We start from the raw sequence: 17477 nt of genomic DNA on the forward strand, positions 1-17477 counted from the left end.
TGGAAAGCACAGTGAAGTTGCCTGTGTTCAGGGGTTTGGGAAATGAGGATCCGGACTAATTCTGGTTCGTGGTAAGGGCTGTATGGGAAGTGCAAGGAGTTACAGATGACAATATAAAGAAAGCGACATTAGTTAGCACCCTACAGGACCACGCGCTGACCTGGTATATTAAGCACTCCAATGATAATCTAAATGTGGGAATCGCAGATATCCAAGCAGTGCTAAATAGAGAATTTAGCAGGCCGAAGTCTGAAGCACAGTCGATCATTGGATTCAAAGAGATCATGATGCTACCAGGTGAGACTCCTTGGGAGCTAGATCAGAGATTGAAATGCATGATTCGTGAAGCTAATATGAATCTGACAGATGGATCACATCGTGAATGGTTTTTAGCATCACTAACGCCACATCTGAGGAGTGCGCTATCATAGCAGAAGCTAACAACTCAAGCAAAGGCCTTAGAGATCGCGATGAGGCTACATGAGAAACCGATGAAGGATCCCAACTTGGGAGTTCAGAAGATCTACACACAGCTGAAGAATTTATGCCTGGAGATGCAGTCTGAAACATGACAGGATAGCTCAACCAGAAGTGCGCGAAAAGGTGTGGTGCGTAAAATGCAAGGGTCAGGGACATGATGAGGACCACTGCCTAATTTTCGTGAATTACCTCGCAGGAGGAGGGTCGATGCCCTTAAGACCGGAAGCGCAAGCAAGACCTGGCGTGGCACCTGCTTTATGGTGCGCGATTTGTCAAATAGCTGGAAAACATGCCACAGACAACTGCCATTTGTTACAGAACTATACGCAAAATTCACAGGAATTGTTCTACAACTTTTGTATATTGGTAGGACACGATGAGCACACTTGTAGAAGCTATGAGTTAATGGTGGATAGAACTCCTACCTACAGAGTCCAGGTCAAAACGTAGCCCCTTGATCAAAATGCAGGAATGGTATGAACAAGATTTCATGGGCCCGGACGAGGCCGAGGTGGAGGAGGACCTGGAAGAGGTCACGGACAATTGATATGCTACAATTGCGGAGGGTCGGGACATTATGCTCACGATTGCACAAATCCAATGCACCCGTCATGTTTGTATTGCAACTTGTTCGATCATGAGACTGAAGATTGTCCCACACTAATAGCTAGGATACGCAACAAAGGAGTGCTACCGCCTCCCCCAACTCAGAACTTGCAACTGATGAGGTCTAAGCCACGCGAGGAAGATCCAAATGTAAATATTGTGCTCCGAAGTGGAATCGTGACGGGAGACGACAAAGGAAAACAACCAAAAGATAGTACTTGGGTTCACAAAGCTTCGGCGAAGGAAGCAGAGTTTGATTTGGAGCACACTCAGGAAACCTTCATGGAAGCCAAGAAGAGCTTCGCTGAGGCCTCCACTTCAGGAAGCAAAGATAGATCGGAGTCAAAGATGGACCCATCCATGCTCACAACATTCTTGGAAACATGTATGAAGTTACTACGCGATAGTAAGGCTATAAAAGGATTACAGGAACTCATTAACAAATGCACTGGGACCGCACTAGGAGAACCACACGTAGTCAGGAAGATCGGAAAACACAAGACAAGGACGGGAAGAGAAATGAGACTAACCGCGTAGATCGGAGAATATGAGATGGATCAAGTTATCCTGGATTTAAGATCAGGTGCGAATGTTCTACCAAAGCAAACATGCGAGCGTGTCAGGACAGGAGTAACTCCAGTTTGGCAGAAAACTCAGAAAAAATGATTCGATTTATTACATTAGGTAGCTATTGTTATATACAAGAATGTGACTACTCAGTTCATCTTCTGATGACTGTTCACATTCCAGGTTCACCCAACTGCAGAGGATTAGGTGTCAACATTCCCCCCCTTAATCTAAAGGGATGTTGGTGAGTCCAAGCATCATTCTGAATCTTTCAAGCTTTTCTCTTCCAAGCGCTTTGGTGAAGATGTCTGCAATTTGCTCATTTGTGGAACAATGACGGAGATGGATTGTTTTGGCCTCAACATGATGTCGGATCAGATGATATTTAGTATTGATGTGCTTTGTACAATCATGGAACTTTGGATTCTTGGCCAACTTTATTGCAGAGGTGTTGTCAATCATGAGTGGAGTTGATTGTACTTGTTTTACCTGCAAATCTTCAAGAATTTTCCTGAGCCACACAATTTCTTTCGTTGCTTCAGCTGCTGCCACGTATTCTGCTTCTGTTGTGGAATCTGCTGGAACTGATTGTTTGCGTGATCTCCAAGAGACAGCTCTTGATCCAAGACTCATAGCATATCCTGAAGTAGATACCCCAGTTTCTTTGTCTCCATCGAAGTCTGAATCAGAGTATCCAATCAAGCTGAAGTCGTCCACCTGTGTATACTTGATTCCAAGGTCTTGAGTTCCCTTCAAGTACCTTAGAACTCTTTTTGCAGCAGACCAATGTCCCTCACAAGGCTTTTGCATAAACCTGGAGAGGATTCCAACAGCAAATGAAATGTCTGGTCTGGTAGTAGTGAGGTAGATGAGACTTCCTACAAGCTGTCTATACTTTGTTGCATCCTCAAATTCCTTTCCTTCAATAGATGTGAGCTTTAAGTTTTGTTCCATTGGAGTAGAAAGAGGATTGCACTCTGTCATGCCAAATCTGTTTAACAAATCTCCAATCTATTTCTTTTGAGAAAGAAATATGGATTTTGGATGTTGGGTTATTTCAATGCCAAGATAGTAATGAACATAGCCCAAATCAGTCATTTCAAAACTTTTCCCCAATTCCTTCTTTATGGATGCAATGTAGCTTTCATTGTTCCCTGTCATTAAAAGATCATCTACATATACCACAAGATATACAACTGTTTTGCCAACTTTCTTGACAAATAAAGTTGCATCATCAAGATCAAAATGATTGAAGTTGAGTTTCAGAAGATGCTCAGTTAGTTTTTCATACCAAGCTCGCGGTGCTTGTTTGAGGCCATACAAGGACTTCACAAGTTTGCATACTTTTTGTTCATGTCCTTTCACAGCAAATCCTTCAGGCTGGGACATAAAAACATTCTCTTTTAGATCTCCATTCAAGAATGCAGTTTTTACATCCATTTGATGGACTTTCCAACCGTTCTGAGTTGCTAGTGCAAAGAGTGTCCGGATGGTGGCCCATTTTGCTGTGGGGGAAAATTTTCCTCATAATCGACCCCTTCCTTCTGTGCAAAACCTTTTGCCACAAGCCTAGCTTTGTGCTTGTCAAGTGAGCCATCAGCTTTGTATTTGTTCTTGTAGACCCACTTGTAGCCGATTGGTTTGGTTCCAAATGGAGGATCAACCAGCTTCCAAGTGCCATTCTTTATGAGGGCATCATACTCCTTTTTCATCGCTTCTTTCCATTCATCATGAGAAGCAGCTTCTTTGAAGGAAGTTGGTTCAAAATCTGTAGACAAGTTCAATTCACAATCATAAGTAACATCCATATCAACAGGTGAATTAGAGTCATCTACATCACCTCCATCTTGTCGGTTTGAATTTTTGGTTCCTGTTTTTCCAATTTCATCAGGATGAACACTTTCAAGTGTCTTTGTCAGCCACTTTGGGGGACCTTTCTGAGATGGTCCAGGCTGCTCTGTTGATTGAGTTGGGACTGAATCAAGATTGAGTCTCCCAATTCTATCAATTACATCACTTAAAGCATCATCCGTTGTTGGAGTTTCATGCAGAGGAGATTGTTCTTCAGAAGAAGATTCCACATGTTTTTCTAGTATAGGAATCCCCCCTTCAAGATGTGGAATCTGATTATCAAATTCTTGAAATGATTTCGTTTTTGTGAATCTATCCAAGCGATCAAGTTGCCGCTCAACAACATTGTCAGATTTGGATGATTCAAGAAAAATGACATCTCTAGATACAACAAACTTTTTATTTACTTCATCATAGAGGCGGTATGCTTTAGAGGTGTTTGAATACCCCAGGAAGATACACTTACGACTTCTAGCACCAAGTTTGTTTCTATGTACCTTTGGTATCAAAGCATAACAGGTGGAACCAAAGATCCTGAGATGTTTTACCGAAGGAACATGTCCATACCACAATTCATAAGGAGTCTTGTTTCTTATAGCATTAGATGGACATCTATTCTTTATATATGCAGCACATAGAACAGCATCAGCCCAAAACATTATCTTTACATTTTTGAAGAAAAGCATGGATCGTACCATATTCAAGATTGTTCTATTCATTCTTTCAGCTACACCATTCTGTTGGGGATTATAAGGCACAGTTGTTTGATGTTTGATCCCATGTTGGCGAAGATAGTTTTCAAATTCATTTGATGTATATTCTTTTCCATTATCAGTGTGAATAGACCCAATATGAGATTGTGCATCATTTTCAATCCATTTATGAAAATTCTTGAATGTTTGAAAAGCATCAGATTTGTTCTTCAATAAATAAACCCAACACATTCTGGTGTAATCATCAATAAATGTCATGATATATTTATTTCCATTTGCAGAAGGAACAGGCATTGGACCACATAAATCTGAATGAATGAGTTCAAGCTTCCTATGTGCTCTTGAATGTGAATCATGAAAAGACTGTTTGCTATGCTTTCCTAGAATGCAAGCATCACATTGCTTATGTTTCCTAGGAATTGTAGGCAAAACAGCAACACCATTTTTCTTCAATAAGCGGAGACTGTCATAGTTTAAATGTCCAAATCTAGCATGCCATAATAAACTTGATGGAAGTGTACCTTCTTCATGATGAGAAATATATGAGAAATGTTGTGCATGAGCAGAGGTTCCTTGCAGTTTGAGAAGTCTTTCTTCTTCTATTCCCCTCATGACAAGTGAGTGGTCAGATGCTTTTCTTACCTCAAGCTTGCCATCAAACATATGAATGGAGTGACCTTGCTGGCGGATGTGAACCAAGGACAACAAGTTTCTCTTGAGCTGTGGGAGATATAGAACATGATCCAGAAGAAAGTCTGGAAGACCAGGTAGTTTAAGCCTGATTGTGCCAAGCCCTGGTGGCTTGATTTTTGACTGATCTGCAAAGTATACTGCTCCATCAACATTGTCAGTGAAATCTTCAAAAAAATCTTTCCTATGAGTCATATGACAGGTTGCTCCTGAATCAAGCAACCAATCATTTTTCGAAGAAGCAAGTGAAGCATTAAACAAATCTTCATTTACTCCAATGTTACATTGTGCCTCAATATAGTGAGCGGATTCAGGTGCTTTACCTTTGTCTGTATCATCAGTTTTACCTTTCTGCTGGTTTTTTTTCTGCTTAATTTTGTCCCATGGTAGCTTGCATGTAGAAGCATCATGTGATCCATTTCGTTTGCAGCGAATGCAATGCAGATCTGTCTTTTCTCCTTGAGAATGTCTACCCCCCCTGCCTCTGAAGTATCTTCCTCTTCCTCTTCGTCCACCTCTTCCTCTTGTAGAATCTTGAGCAGGATGCTTTTCTTTATGAGCAAGGCAAACAGTCTCTTCAGAAGATTCAGGGACTGTCTTCTTTCCAAAGGCTTTCTCTCTTTCAGCAAACTTTTTCACAAGAGAGTCAAAGGTTATATCTTTAAGATTTCCATTTGCTTGTAAAGACTCAAGATAATTGGAGTAGGTAGGATAGAGTGCCTTGAGAAAAGAAATAAGAGGGATATCCAGCTCAACCTTAGTGGATTTAATATCATGCATTATAGACTTTACTTCAGATGCAAGAGCAAGAGGATCATTATTTTTCAGTTCAAGAGTGAAGAGTTTAATCATGAGCTGAACAACTTCAAGTGCAGAATGTGAGTCATAGAGTTCTTTCAACTTTTGTAAAGCTTCAAAGGCAGTTGAATATGATGAAATATGGCGACTTACTTCTTCATTTACAGATGCTACGATTAATGCATAGGCTTTGCTGTTCTTGTTTTCCCAAATGACGAGCTCTTTGTCTGATGTAGGCTGCACTGGGTCATTGTCTCCTTCTCCGACACACACTCCTTTCCACAACTCATTGAAGATGAGGGTGTGTTTTATCATCCGGGACCATTCAGGATAGTTCTCCTTGCCAGTGAGAACTATTCCTACCATAGAGATGATTGAATGCATTCTGTAAAAAAAAACTTTTGCTGATAGAAAAAAAAATATTTCTGCCAATATACAGTAGAAATGTACTCAAAAGGGCATTCTCAAAGGGTATTATCATCCACTAAAATTTCTAACATAAGATTTTCATGTACCCGTTGAATCACTGTCATCACAACTTCAATACACAGACAGAAAATGACTTTCAAAAATGTACACAGCTACCAATAAAAATCATTCCATGCATGCGCAGCAGTATACAGCATGGGATGCCCAATCCTTTCACACGAGTTTAAAATTCAACAAAAGATCTGTGGTGCGCAAATATCTCAGTGGTCTTCCCAATCGCCGACTCCACAATTTATGAAAAGGAATGGAGGGTGGTGAGAGGCCTGAACTAATGCTAATTAGGCAAGCACTGGATAATTACAGTAGATTTATAGAGCACCAATGGAACTTCGGTAAATCCCTGATGCCCGAGCTACAATAGATTGGAGAAGATTCGGCGACGCTTGAGGAAATGACTGCAATTGAGAGCAGGCTAAATATCGAACGCTGCCACAAATTATCCTACAGAGGAAGGATCGATGAGGAGCGGAGAGGAGAGGAGAGGAGCCGAGGCGCAGAGCGGACTTGCTAAAGGATTTGAATCGAAATGGCCAGGATTAAGGTTCATGAGCTTCGCAACAAGAGCAAATCAGAGCTGTTAAGCCAGCTCAAGGAGCTCAAGGCTGAGCTTGCCTTGCTCAGAGTTGCAAAGGTCACTGGAGGAGCGCCCAACAAACTCTCTAAAATCAAGGTCGTGAGGCTATCAATAGCTCAGGTTCTGACATACTTCGGTAAATCCCTGATGCCCGAGCTGCAGCAGATTGGAGAAGATTCGGCGGCGCTTGAGGAAATGACTGCAATTGAGAGCAGGCTAAATATCGAACGCTGCCACAAATTATCCTACAGAGGAAGGATCGATGAGGGGCAGGGAGGAGATGAAGCAACCTTGGCAAGCGTGGGCGGAATCATTGTATCAGAGCCATCAAGCATGCCGCGGAAGAAGCTGTTACTCTAGATCTTATCGTCTATGGGGATTCCAGCTTCATAACAACTATCACGGCAGGGCTGACTTGTATACGGCGCCATAAGGGTATACAGCGTTTCAATGGATTGAAAAGAGCAGCACAGCGTTTACGTTTGAGATGGAATGAAAAGAGCAGCACAACGTTTCAATAATGTCAAAACAACGTTCAATAATGAGGTGTAGTAAAAAAATGGGCGGTCGATAGTGAGTTTGCAGTGCCTGGCATCAGTTTTTTTTTTAATATGGACAGATGCGTTATGGACAGAGGCAGCGCTGGAAAGGAATATGGCAGAGGGGATATGGCAGGACAGAGGGGATATGGCAGACAGAGGAGTTACAGGAGCATAAGAGCTAAAACAAGGAGCTGGCTCTGATACCATGTCAGGCCAGGAGTAACTCCAGTTTGGCAGAAAACTCAGAAAAACTGATTCGATTTATTACATTAGGTAGCTATTGTTATATACAAGAATGTGACTGCTCAGTTCATCTTCTGATGACTGTTCACATTCCAGGTTCACCCAACCGCAGAGGATTAGGTGTCAACAGAGCGAATGGGGAGACGTATGCTACAGTGGTCTCCTATTCAACTGTGAATGGTGAACCAACAAAAAATAATACCCATGGGGCGATTGCAAGGAATAACCGTGGACATTGAGGGAGTGAGCGCGCTAGCAGACTTTGAAGTGATAGATATTGTTGATGACAGCAATCCCTACCCTACGCTCTTAGGAATTGATTGGGCCACTGACATGAATGGGGTGATTAATCTGAAAAAGTAGAAAATGATTTTTGAAAAGAAGTCACTACGCGTAATTATACCCCTGGACCTTGCTGAAGGATCGCGCTATACAGAGCCGGTGCGCGACTATGAAAGTGATGATGATTTGGACTGCATCTATAAGATAACAACATGAAACTAGGACTAGGTGAATCCCACTGTGGATGGGTGGATTGCATGGGAGCGCGAAATCTCCTATACTTCAGATTCAGACGAGGAGACGAAGCGATGGCAGAATCGGTTACATGAGGTAACTACACTGAATTGTAATATGATGACAAGGTCGCTGCGCTGTGTATCGACAGAAGTAAGAGACCTACCTACTTATGATGGTCTAAGTGAGGTAGACACCTTCTTGAATAAATTTGAAAGGGAGGTACCGGAAAAGCAACGCTTCTAGGCCTTGGATTGGGTACTACACGCTACGCCCGCGAGGTGGTGGGGTACGCATAAAGGGAGCTTTGACGACTGGCGTGAGTGTAGGGGGATGATGCACACACGATTTGGGAATACTAGAGTGTGATTTATAGACAAATACAATGGACGGGATAGTCCGCGCATGCATCTAGCCAGGTGGGTGTAGGCAGCTGGAAAACAACCTACGTGGATACGCATGAACTCCGCGCTGAAAGGTATGATCAATAAGCATGTGTTGGGGGGGGGGGAATGAGAAAATGGCTCTCAATATTGGGGAAACATTATGTAGGAAGAAAAATCACGCAGAAGGTTATCCACGCGAAATCCTTCAACAAGGTCTACAATGCACTGACCAAGGTATGCAATGCGCAGTGAAGTGATTGGGACCTGCGCGTACTCGTAGTATTATGGACTTATAGGACGACATGCAAAAAACTGACGGGACAGATGCCTTTTAGGCTCATCTATGGAGTGAAAGTTGTAATGCCTATGGAATACATCGTGCCTAGTCTGTGCATAGCGGCGCTCACAGGTATGACGGACTGCGAAGCCCTGGAGGAGAGGCTCGCGCAGTTGGAGGAGCTTGAAGAAGAACGGTTTTTGGCTAGATTTCACCAGCAAGTACAGAAGCAGCACGAAAACGCCTAGCACGATCGACATATTAAGTTGTGCACCTTTAAGGTGAATGATTTGGTGTTTCTATATGATATTAAATTTGATCAATTCCCAGGGAAGCTCAGAATGCATTGGTTGGGACTGTATGTTATTAAGGAGATCACGGATGGTGGCACAGTGCAGTTGGTGAAATTAAATGGAAAACACTTCCCAGGAAAAGTAAATGGTAGTTATTTGAAGCCATACACAGCTGGCCCGGCCATCCGACTAGCCGCAGGAAGCACAGTCTTAGCGCTCCAGGCAGCTGAAAGGAGGCGCAGGACTATAAACTACTCTGCCCGGGAGCTGCGTCATGTCAAGACTGCATGCAGTAGTGAAGTGTCACAAGGTACGCGACATCGCGAGGGTAGTTGCATTGCCGTGTGGGTTGGATGGAAAGTCACCATTACAGTCACTATTCATGATGTGATGCTTGGTTTGAGACCAAATGGAGTGGGCGGTAGGCATTTAAGGTGAATTTTATGGACCAGATTCTTGAAAATCATCCGCCAAGTGAGCATTAATGGACCAAATGTGGGGGGAACAGTCGAATTTGAATTCAAAAGGCATTATAAATTGAAAAGGGCTATCCAGCAAACAACACTTGGCCATTTGAGAATTGAGCTGTTGCACACCTAGAGATTCATGAACCCAGATTTGTTTGATCTTTTGAAGTTGAAGTCGTTCTTTTAGCACTTACTCGAGTTGTTGAGAGAATTGTGGAATAGAAGTATGGCAGCGCCTGAGGAAGCCATGGATACCAGAGAAATGACCGCTGAGGAGGCCACACAGGCCATAACGGTAGGAGAAGCCCCAGAAAGTGTCGGGATAGTTGCAGAAATCCCTAAATCGCCACGCACGCTGAGACCCAAGAAAGACAAGCAGCCTATGGTACCAGTGCGCGTGTCCCCTAGAAACCCGCTGAGAACTAGGCTTACTATGGAAGAAAAGGGGAAGGCTATCAACTTGGAAGTCGATGAGGAGGAGGAAGACTTTGAAGAAATCCTGATAGAGGAGGAGGACGTAAAGATGGAGATGGAAACCCAGGGTGCGGACCCTCTGACCTGACTACCCACGTATGTTCCTCTATGGAAGGGGAAAGCAAGGGTGCCCAAAGACCTAGTTGAGAGCTAAAGCTCTCTGTAGACTCTGTTGCTCCCCGATGACATCATTTTTTACAAAGCGCAGTTGGGGCAAGTGCCTGTGATGAAATTTGAAGACTAGGTTCTCGTGGAGCATGAGAAGTTCCCACATTTGGCAACCACGCAGCTAATGCGCCAGAAGAAAAGCACACTGCCCAGAGTCATTGAGTTGGAGCTGCGCTAGTGCCTAAGAGGTGTAGAAAAGGCAAGATTGTTAAACCTGCTCTGGGTGCCACATTACCATCGCGCCCCAGTGACTATTTTCGTCATCAGGCAGCTGTTATGCCTAGTGCATGATGGGTGCTTGTGGTTGGAGGAACCCATCCCCATCACGGATCATCTGATTCATAGAATTACCTAGCTCCCTTGAAAAGGGGAGGACCCAGTGAACATCTTTGAGGGTAAAAGTGATGATTTGGCCATCGCGGAGGCCATGAAGAAAAAGTTCAAGTTGGAGAAGAAGAAGAGAGGCTACGTGATTTCCAGCATTAACAACGCTGCGGTCAAAGTTGCGACATAGATACTGGCTGGGAAGGTTATACAGAAGTGTCGCACGGATGAGGTGCCCATGCCAGTGGTTGCACTTACCGTGCAATGCACAGAAGGGGTCCAGTTTAACTGGGAAGACTACTTGTGTAGAGAGTTCCTAGAGAACTGCCACGAGGCACAGGAACAAGGGAATACTTTCCACTATGCATGGCTTCTACTATCCATAGTGCTGGTGGCATGGGAATTGCCCAAGGACAACCAGTTCCCAAAAATTGCACAGGATCTTCCGGAGGAAGAAAAGTATGCTTCATTGTGGGCAACTAGATATGCGCAGAGAATCAGGGAAAGTAAGATATTCTAGGTGTTCATTGAGATGAACATCAAAATGGGGATCAACCGCAAGCCACGGTTATCGCCCAATGTTTATAACAATCTGCAGAGCTTCACGGAGTTCAAGGCAGACTTTCATCACGTGTACATCAGGGCAAGGAAGGACCCCGCGAAGACATGGAAGGAACTACCTTATCTAGCGACGGACGATGTCATATTCGCCGTCCTTGAGTCATGGCTGCCAGAGTGGCGCGCTCCAGCCAGCTCTGTGGTGGAAGCAGAGAAGTCTGCTGCACAGAGGAAGGAGGAGGAGGAAAAACTGTGGATGGTGCAGTTGGCAGAGAAGCGTCGAAATGAAGCAGCAGCAGCGAAGGCCCAGGCAGCACGGGACGCTGCGAAGGCAGCAAAAGAGTAGCAGAAGGCAGCAAAGATGGAGCGCGAAGGCCAGAAGTTTCCTTCACCTGAACAGGAAACAGATCTGGAGGAGGGTGGCGTAGACCCATAGACAGCGTCCACACAGTTGAAACGAAAGTGCCCAAGAGAGCATGCAGGACCGCAGAAGAAGTCGAAGGCTTCCAAGACTTCTTTCGACCCAATCACCCTCACTGAGGGGTATCTGCATGACATTGAGGAGACAGTGAGGGACGTCACCGCGGAGGCCCTCCAACAGTTTGCGGAGGAACACTAGACGGTTTTGGGGGCTCTCCAAGCATAGATATAGGATTTGCAGGTGCGCATTCCACAGGCTGGTACTATTTCAACCAACCTCGCACTAGGCACGACCACGATCGAGGAAATGCTGCGCACCCGGGTGAATAACACTATAGTGCTGCCAAAGGGAGCACTCATGACAGAAAATGAGGCCAACAGGCCTATGGTCAGCGGGCTAAAGGGAGTCGGAATAAATATGGTTACGCTCCCTTGGGAGATGCTCTATGTTTTGCAGGATGAAGTTATTGCAGAAATGCGAGCCAGGGACGGTTGGGCACTCCAGGTCATGAGCGAGAAGCGAATCAACATTGAACAGTTGAGCCTGTAGCACGACGAAGTAGTGGCGCAGAACCGATAGATTGTGTAGGTGGTCAACAAAGCTTGCCAGATGGTCCCGTCGCTGGCCATCAAATCAACGGAACCAGCGGAGGTGCGCATCCAGAAACTAGCAGCAGGGGTGTGTGAGGCAAAGGAAGATATGGCCAAGGTTTAGCTGGAACTGAACCTTCAGATCGCCGAACTGCAGTTGAAGGCGCAACCTTCAACTTCGCTAGAGATTAAGGAATAGCACGCCAGCGCCATTACAACAGCCATAGCAAAGATCAACAGTGAAGTAAAGGACTGCACAAAGCTGTTCGAGGAATCGTTCGAGGTTCTCACTACTCTGCAAGAGGACCTGAACATACAACGCCTAGAAACAGAGGCGCGTGAGCTACAACAGAAGTACGATGAAGTCAAAGGGACCGTGCAGACGGTTGCCCTTACACAGAGGCTCGCGTGGATGTGGCAGGCGAAAGCGCTCAAGGAGCAGGTGGATGTTTCTCGCCACAAGGAAGTCTTTTTGAAGGCGCACGTACAGCCATGGATTGATGAGGCTTTTGTCATTACAACCTCTATTGAAGCAAAGCTCGCACAGATGTAGGGAACATAGGAATAGGTTCAGGGAAGCAATTCAGCTACGGCGGTTTCTGAACAGCGTGTCCAGGAAGTGCAGCAGGCAGCCGCTCAATGCGCTACCAATCTTGCAGCAGTCCAGGTAGAATTGGCAGGTCTTCGCGCAAAGATCTCCGCACCGACAGAGTGACTCAAGGGCGAGTCACGATGTTTGTGTTGGGGGTGATCCAAATGGATCCTAGAATACTCTCTAAGTCTTTAAAATCGTTTAAGGGATCAAAACCATCGCATAAGGGGAACCTTCAAAAAGGTGGAAAAATACTATCGGGAGGCGAAAAACCCAAGAAAACAAGGAAAATAGGCTTATCAGAGGCTTCAACGGTGAATGCACAGTAGCCGTCAGATCTGGCCAATCAACGGTCCAGATCTAATTGGCATATCGCAAATCGGTAGAGGCGATTGGAGGCTATTGGAGGTGGTCGCATATATGTTGTGATAGCGACCGGCGGGGTCAATGAGGACTGTTGATCAAGCGCGCAGATCGACGACCCACATTGCACCACCATATCGCATCGGCAGATTTCAACAGAAGCACTTACCACCACCCAAGGCCCATGTGACATGCGACTGTGACAAGTCGCATAGCCAAGTCACATCGGAGCCATACAGAGGGGCAAACATATATGTATATATATACGCAACCAGTCGGACCCGGTAGAATTATAAACGACATTCTATAAAGTTTCAGACCCGTTGATTGGCATTTTTAATGTAATTCCGTGTATTTCGTTTATTAAACGAAATACAAAGAAACAACGCCGATGTGATAAAACCCGGACCCGAAGGGGTTTGGGAGTGAAAATATATAATATTTGAAATCCGTCATAAGCCATTTTTGTGGTACTTTCACAGTTTTAATATATTTCTAAAATACAAAGGGAAACCTTGGAACAAGGCTGAAGCGACTTGCAATAGCGATTGAGGATGGACCCGATAGGAGTATAGACTAGATTTGAGGACTTTTGAATTCCGATACACAGTGTTTTTGGCAGATTTTCTCAGTTTTGAATGCATTTCTCTGTGTTAACAGAAAGCGGCTATTTCAGGGTTTTCAAGGGCCTGATGCACTCATCCATTGCAGAATAGGTGGCCACCTCCCCTTAAGGCGTTATGCAATTATTATTTAATGCTAGAAGAGGGATTCGAGCGGATAGAGGCCGGGAGACAAAAAGCCGAGAAGCGGAAATGAACTGGCAGAGCAGATTGGCTTTAAAGCCACAGACGGAGAGCAAACAAAGGCAAGCAGTATTGCAGGCAGTGCCAAGACAGAGCAAAGACAGAGACAGAGAGTGATTGAGAGAGTTTGTGTACTCAGAGAGGCTTGAGAGGTTTAATCAAACTCTTGCTATTGTATTTGTTGTGTGTTGAGTCTCAAATTGAGCTCATACTGTTGTAAAAATCTGTTTGAAGACATAATAGAGAGGTCACCGCTGAAGGCTGGACCAGGAGATGTAGCCCAGGATTGTTGGGTGAACTCCTTATTAAATTTGTTGTGTTTATGTGTGTTGACTATTATGCTTCTTTACTGCTTCATTGTTTGTGTATTTCGCAATCTTATCGATCCATTGCATAAAATAACATAGGCAAATCCATGCACATGAGTCTGTAATACCTTAATAATTGTCTTAGATCTCATTATCAGATCAAGTGGTATCAGAGCTTTAGGTTGCTAAGGTTAGACAAGCTTGTGCTGGATTGTTGAATGCTAACTAGGTCAAAGCTCAAATCAGGAGAAGGGGAACTGGTTGACACTAACCCAAAAATTGGTAGAGTCTATCCTAGGAAGAAAATGGCTAAAGAAATTCCCTCAGAATCAGACTCTCAGTTCATGGACAGTTTCATGACCATGAGATCCATGGTAGAAGAGATGTATCGAGAATTTAAGAAAGATTGAGGTGAAGATACTTCAACCTCCAAACAAGACAAAGGAACAGAAGAACCTCTTCTAGATGGCCATTCTGAAGGCAAAGGAAAAGGAAAAGAGGCTTCTCTATCCACACCTCCTGATAGCCCTGAAAATAAAAAGAAGAAAACATCTCTAATTAAGTTAGATGTAAAATTTGATTTGCTAATATATGATGGAGAATTAAATGCAGAAAAGCTAGATAACTGGATTAGACAGATTGATGTGTATTGCAGGGTGCAGAAGATTGATTTAGACAAGAGTAAAATTCAGCTGGCCATCCTACACCATGGAGGAACTGCCCTAGTGTGGTGGGAAGGCAGGACCCAAGCTAATTTGAAGAAGCATGGTAAAATTCTTTCTACCTGGAGTGAATTTGTTTCTGCCATTAAAAAAAAATTCTATCCACTAGCTTATATGTAGCAAGCCATGATGAGTTGGCAAACTCTTCGCCAATTAAAAGGGCAAAGTGTACAAAGCTATACCCAGGAATTTAGAAAAAGAGCTTTAATTCTAGGCATTTCTCTAGACTCACCTAAAACTTTGCTGAAGTATATAGGTGGTCTACACAGTTATTTGAGGCACACCATTCTCATGTTTAACCCTACTAGCATAGATGAGGTATCCGTTCAGGCTACACATCTAGAGGCTAGAGGCAAGAATGTGAACCCAGAGATTGGGGGATCATCAAAACCCACTACAAGCAAGAACAAGGAAAAGAGGAAGTAGAAATGGAAAGAGAGGAAGGCAAATGTTGTACAGAAAGCCAAACCTTCATGCACTCACTGCAAGAAGGATGGACATGATGATGAACATTGCTGGTCTTTGCATCCAGAGTTGAAACCCAAGAAGTTCGATGGCAAGAAGAAGAAGACTGTTGCTGCTATACAGAAAGATTTGGGGTCAAACTCAGGTGATGAAACAACAATCACAGCTACAAGTATAAAAGGTAAAAATTCTGAAGCATCTACTAGTAATTCTGCACAAACTATTGATAATGAAGAAAATGAGAGGAAAAGACATGAGCTTTTTCATATTAGAGTTATTTCCAAGCATCAAAAGATTGATACTTTATTTGATAGTGGCTCACAAGTAAACTTGATTTCTGAAGCAATTGTAAAGAAGTTGGGATTACTAACCACACCTCACAAGAAGCCATATCCATTAGGTTGGGTATGTGATAAATCAAAGCTACAAGTGACTAGACAATGTAAACTTAGGTTTTCTTTTGGGTCAGCATTTGTAGATGAGTTTGAGTTAGATATCGTCCCCTTGGATATATGTGGAATTGTTTTAGGAAGTCCTTACTTGTATGATAGAAAAGTCATTTTCTATAGAGCTGAAAATAAGTATCAAATCGTTAAAAATGGAATAGAATATATTGTAAGAGCTCATAAACTCAAGAATAATTATACTCTCATAAACTCAGGGCAAATGAAAAGAATTGTAAATTCATGCAAGCAATTTTTACTGATGGTTGTAAAGGAAAAGAAACCTAATAAAACCAATGTATTTGAGGGTTGTGATGCTAAATAGAAAGCTAATTTTGTTGGGTTGAGTTATATTCTTTCCACGATTAACCTACGTAGTGAACCGGGGGGTTAGTTGCGTCGATTGCACAGCGGGGGGGTCATAGGGGGGGCGGCAGCTCCCCCCGTCCGAGGGGTTTGAGGGGGGCGGGTAGGCCCCCTCTACAGGGTTCGGGGCAGTGCCCCAGGAATTTTTTTTTTGGACCTTATATTAGGTTGGGCGAACCTACCTATCGTTTTCGGTCCATGGTTTTGGACGCGATGGTTTTCGGTCCATGGTATTGGATGCTTCGTCATGTATAAATATGTATTGTAACATTGAAAGGAATATAATGAAAAATCAAGATGGTAGTCCTAGTTTTGGGATCCAGGGGAAAATCTTTGTGTATATGTGTTTTATGTGTTATGCTCTCGCATTGTTTATCTTCTGTGTTTTAGAATTTGTATGTAGGTAATTTCTGTACGCGATTAAAATCTACATTTGGTATCAAAGTTGTTTTTGGCTTCAAGGGGATGCCTTTGTTGCTGAGGGGTTTCGCTCGGGCCTGTGGTAGACCCTGTTCAGTAGGAGATCTGTGAGATCGATTTTGGTGGTGAAAGAATATAGCGAGCAGTGGAAAGATAAAGATCGAGAAATTTAATGGTCAGAGTTTTGAGTTGTGGAAACTCAAGATGGAGGATCTGTTGGTGGATAAAGATCAGTGGATCACGGTAGATATAAGTACTAAACAAATAGGAGTGTCCGATGAAGAATGGAAGAAGTTGGATCGAAAGGCAAAGAGCACAATACGATTGTGTGTCTCAGATTCAGTATTGCTGAATGTATTAGGGGAAGCTACGGTGAAGGCTTTGTGGGACAAGTTAGGGACTTTGTATCAATCTAAGTCTCTGGTGAATAAACTGTTCTTATGGAAAAAGTTGTATAACCTAAGGATGAAAGATGGAGACTCGGTGACAGAGCATCTGAATGCATTTAATATTGTGGTAAGTCAGTTAGCATCTATTGATATTAAAATTTTAGATGAAGATAAATGCATCAGTTTGTTGTGTTCTCTACTAGATTCGTGGGATAGTCTAGTTATTGCAATAGGTAGCAATGCAATTGCCTTGCAGTTTGATGAAATAGTATCATCCTTGCTGACGGAGGAGATGAGACAGAAAAATATGGAGAGCCAGAATGGTGATGCCTTGTCTATACAAGGACGGTCCTAGAACCGAAACAAAAATAAGTCATCGAGTGGGAGATCTAAATCTAGAGGGAGATCTAAATCTCCAGGAAAACCTATATAGGTGGTGTGCTAGAAATGCGGAAAGGAAGGGCACTACAAAAGGGACTGTAAATCTAAATCTCCTAATAAAGGAAAGGGATCTGATGATGTTCCTTTTGCAGAGGCGAAAACCACCTCAGATGAAGGTGGGGATGTGTACTTGGC

General features: G+C 43.5%; 1 pseudogene; it reads left to right on the forward strand.

The window, feature by feature from the left end:
• Positions 1–6720: 6720 nt before the first annotated feature.
• LOC149244949 (large ribosomal subunit protein uL29z pseudogene) lies at positions 6721–7128 on the forward strand (annotated as a pseudogene).
• Positions 7129–17477: the final 10349 nt, after the last annotated feature.

Source organism: Pinus tabuliformis, chromosome 7, assembly GCF_031772625.1.
Source record: "Pinus tabuliformis cultivar Carrire ecotype Pingquan chromosome 7, CPIR1, whole genome shotgun sequence".
Classification (NCBI taxonomy): domain Eukaryota; kingdom Viridiplantae; phylum Streptophyta; class Pinopsida; order Pinales; family Pinaceae; genus Pinus; species Pinus tabuliformis.